A 5,000-nucleotide genomic window follows, 5' to 3' on the forward strand; every position below is an offset into this window, starting at 1 on the left:
GACTAAAAAGGAAATGACTGTATAGTTGTCTGTTATGTATGGCTAGTTGTCTTTATTAGCATATATTAGAAGATTTTGAAAGGAACCCTGCTGGTGGATCCTGGAACGGACTGAGCAGCATCAGACTGACAGCGGAGGATCCACCTCATCTCCACTGCAGTAGAGTCAAAGTACTATGAGTCAGTAAATGAATGCAGTGCTGCATTTGCCAGTTGAAAACTCGAGTTGTCCTGCAGAGTTAGCGTACGTTAGCCAGCGAGGAGCCAGACGGATGATTTCCTGCTGCTTTCAGCCACTTCAGCCTTGCTCATCACACTTTTCTTCCTCTTCCTCTTCCTCTTCCTCTTCCTCTTCTCCCTCCCGCAGTCTCCTGGTCTGCCCCAATCAGACTTTATCCAAACTACCAAACTACAAGCCAGTAGAGAAAGGCTTGGCTGGTGCTGTCTGGGGTGAGACAGCGGCGGTGCAGAGAAGTTGCTCCTCCCTGAGCTCATGCAGATGTCAGAGTGTCGTCATCAGGACGCACGCTGAGCTCGCAGGCGCCGCCGTCACACCTCCCCTCCCTTCTTTCCCTCTTCCCTTATCAAATGTGATATTTGAGAGAGCCCACTCATCCCGGCTGACAATGGGAAGAGCTCGTTCTGCTGAAGGTCACCGCGACACCGGAGCTGAATGAATGACATTTAGAGTACAATTTTCTATTTTTCACCATTTTTTTCTTTGAAAGGCATTACTCTTCACGTTTGAACTGCGCACACTTGTGCAAACACACACGCACACACACACACACACACACACACACCCATGCTGGCGGAGGTGACATGCAGCAAGCTTTTAGCTGCCACTGTGCTTTTGTGTTACACTACAATGAGTTACATGAACGCGACGACTCATTTCCTCTGGGAGAGGAAGAAGGGAAGGAAACATGGGGGCACACACACACACATTCACATCATATATATAATGATTATAATTACAGCCTCATTTATTTTGCAGTTCTGATCAGTGTACTGATCAGCACACAATGGTTTCCGTTTCCCCAGCAGTTGGAATTGCTATTTATTCCACCCGAAGGTTCCACGCTGCATGTGTCAAACGTTAACGACTGCACACGCGTGTTCTGGGTCTGCGGGCCTGCCGACAGAACCTCACGCCAAATGGTTTTAGCAGCAAGCTGGAAACAACGGGCTAACCGTGTAGCTGTGGACAACACGGCGTCCGCTCCCACCGCAGCTGTACAGTTTGGGAAAGGGTGACCTCTCTGGTGGACGTGTTGAATTGCAGCAATGTGATAGCGACGCACTGAAGCGAGGCACTTTTAACTGTTCTTTGACTCCTGTACAATGAGAATAAAGAATTCAATATGCCATCAGTCGCTGGAAAAAGCCGTGCTGAAATCTGCTCCCAGCACACACAGCCGTGCTACGCAGGTGTTGGTCCAGCCAGCCTTTGTTGGCGCTGAACGACACTTTTAAACAGGCCTTTTTCTGGCATTGACAGTGGGCCGCTGTCACTTGCTCATCTTCCAACGCAGAACCTTGAACAGAGCGTCTCCGGCTCCTTATTTCAAGTGCATTTTTCACAAAGCCATAATCCTTGCGTGAGCCCCAGGTACTGAGAGTGTTTGCAGGCTGCACGTCGGCCGCTGTTATTAGAAAGATGGCATTTCTCCCAAACCTTGTTGCAAAAGGACATGTCTCTCTGTGCTCCCATCCAGGATAATCAAGTCATCCTGGTCCACATGCCTCGCTCTATCTCTCCCCCACTGCCCTGACCTTTATCTCCAGCTAAATCTTATTTGCCTTTAGGACCTTATGGGCTTTTCCACTCGTTCATAATCTATTTGCTGTGTCCTGCAGACTTTTCATTGCTCTGACATTTTGGAGGGAGGAGGGAGCGGGGTGGTGTGTGTGTGTGTGTGTGTGTGTGTGGGGGGGGGGGGGGGGGGGGGGCTTAATGGTAAGATATTTTAGTCCCTGTGTTCATTTGTTGTTGACGTTGAGTGAATCCGCTCCAAAGGGAGATGGATTGTGAGCAGTTTTGCTTCAGGGACATTTTCTCTATAATTCAAGGAGATAACTTTCTTTCTTTTTCTTTTTTTTTCTTCTTTTTTTTGGATGACAACTCCATTTGGCAGCGTCTCATTTTGTACAAATACTCTCCTGAAAAAAAAAAACCCTCTCTGCATCTGCTTTTTGTGTTTACCGTCCACCCAAAGAGGAGTCTAATGGAGGACATAATAAAGTGCTGAAGTTCATTCTTTCCCCCTGAAAAGACTCCAAACAACCTGAGCAAAGTCACAGAGTAAAGGGAATAAACACACAGTTAATCATTTATTGTGCTAACAAATGATTGACTTTTTGTTAAAGCTGTGTTTCACAATATTCTTCTCTCTTTAACCAAATGACTGTGTGACTCTTTGGCTGTTTTTTTTTTTTTTTGCTGCTGTCATTATTTCCTGAACGAAGCGGTTTTTTTTTCCTCGGTTTCTTACGCGGCCGTGTGAGTCACTGTCTTCACCTCGCTGGTGAGATCCAGCAGTGTCACCGTCACAGCGGTGAAAAACCTCCATTTCTTTTCTTAACCTGGAAAACAATCGGCGGCGCGGAGACGTTTCAACCACTTCCAGCTGTCGGGCCGACGGCTCGGTCCCTGTGCTGCCAGGCTGCAGAGCGAGCCGACCTAATTAGCGCCGGCTGCCTGATGAAGGTCGACGCAGCACAGCTGAGGGTGAGATCCCTCCCAACACGTGTTTGACTTTACACAAGTCAAACATCCTTTGAAAGGAGATGAAATCATTTAACACCATCCCATAAGTGCTGAAAGTGCTTACAGTGTGTGTGACCCCACTGTGTGTGACCCCACTGTCTGTGACCCCACTGTGTGTGACCCCACTGTCTGTGACCCCACTGTCTGTGACTCCACTGTCTGTGACTCCACTGTCTGTGACCCCACTGTCTGTGACCCACTGTCTGTGACTCCACTGTGTGTGACTCCACTGTCTGTGACTCCACTGTCTGTGACCCCACTGTGTGTGACCCCACTGTGTGTGACCCCACTGTCTGTGACCCCACTGTGTGTGACTCCACTGTCTGTGACCCCACTGTCTGTGACTCCACTGTCTGTGACTCCACTGTGTGTGACTCCACTGTCTGTGACTCCACTGTCTGTGACCCCACTGTGTGTGACCCCACTGTGTGTGACCCCACTGTCTGTGACCCCACTGTCTGTGACTCCACTGTCTGTGACCCCACTGTCTGTGACCCCACTGTGTGTGACCCCACTGTCTGTGACCCCACTGTCTGTGACCCCACTGTGTGTGACTCCACTGTCTGTGACCCCACTGTGTGTGACTCCACTGTCTGTGACTCCACTGTCTGTGACCCCACTGTCTGTGACCCCACTGTGTGTGACTCCACTGTGTGTGACCCCACTGTCTGTGACTCCACTGTCTGTGACTCCACTGTCTGTGACCCCACTGTGTGTGACCCCACTGTCTGTGACTCCACTGTCTGTGACCCCACTGTGTGTGACTCCACTGTCTGTGACCCCACTGTGTGTGACTCCACTGTGTGTGACCCCACTGTCTGTGACTCCACTGTCTGTGACCCCACTGTGTGTGACCCCACTGTGTGTGACCCCACTGTCTGTGACCCCACTGTGTGTGACCCCACTGTGTGTGACCCCACTGTCTGTGACCCCACTGTGTGTGACCCCACTGTCTGTGACTCCACTGTCTGTGACCCCACTGTGTGTGACTCCACTGTCTGTGACCCCACTGTGTGTGACTCCACTGTGTGTGACCCCACTGTCTGTGACTCCACTGTCTGTGACCCCACTGTCTGTGACTCCACTGTCTGTGACCCCACTGTATGTGACCCCACTGTGTGTGACTCCACTGTGTGTGACTCCACTGTCTGTGACCCCACTGTATGTGACCCCACTGTGTGTGACCCCACTGTCTGTGACCCCACTGTGTGTGACTCCACTGTGTGTGACCCCACTGTCTGTGACTCCACTGTATGTGACCCCACTGTGTGTGACTCCACTGTCTGTGACCCCACTGTGTGTGACTCCACTGTGTGTGACCCCACTGTCTGTGACTCCACTGTCTGTGACCCCACTGTCTGTGACTCCACTGTCTGTGACCCCACTGTATGTGACCCCACTGTGTGTGACTCCACTGTGTGTGACCCCACTGTCTGTGACTCCACTGTGTGTGACTCCACTGTCTGTGACCCCACTGTATGTGACCCCACTGTGTGTGACTCCACTGTGTGTGACCCCACTGTCTGTGACCCCACTGTGTGTGACTCCACTGTCTGTGACCCCACTGTATGTGACCCCACTGTGTGTGACTCCACTGTGTGTGACTCCACTGTGTGTGACCCCACTGTCTGTGACCCCACTGTGTGTGACCCCACTGTGTGTGACCCCACTGTCTGTGACTCCACTGTCTGTGACCCCACTGTCTGTGACCCCACTGTGTGTGACCCCACTGTCTGTGACCCCACTGTGTTCAGCTGCAGTTGACAACTCACAGACTTTGTGCAGACGCAGTGTGAGATTTGTCCTGAAGTCAAATCATTCTGATCTGACGTGGCCAGATGGACCAGATGGGCGCTTCCTGTTGGTGCAGGTCAGGGGTGTCAAACATACGGCCCGCGGGCCAGATCAGGCCCGCAAACTGTTTTCTTCAGGCCCGCGACGTGATTTTGCAAAATATAAAAACTGCAATTTATGAAAGAATGAAAGAAAGTGACACCAACGAAGTACAACAAAGAAAACAACTGGAAGTTGTGGTCATTTTTTTTTTTTTTTACATTATTATTATTGTTACCATACCATGATTTTACCGGTCCGGCCCACTTGGGAATAGATTTCCCTCTATGTGGCCCGTGAACCAAAACGAGTTTGACACCCCTGGACTGTAGATGGTGACACCACCAGCTGAGTCTTACTGTACCTCTAATGTTTCAAATATTACTGTGTTCTGCTCC

This window comes from Nelusetta ayraudi, unplaced genomic scaffold (assembly GCF_046127955.1).
Source record: "Nelusetta ayraudi isolate G7.1 ecotype Tasmania unplaced genomic scaffold, CSIRO-AGI_Nayr_v1 ptg000157l, whole genome shotgun sequence".
NCBI classification, from domain to species: Eukaryota; Metazoa; Chordata; class Actinopteri; order Tetraodontiformes; family Monacanthidae; genus Nelusetta; species Nelusetta ayraudi.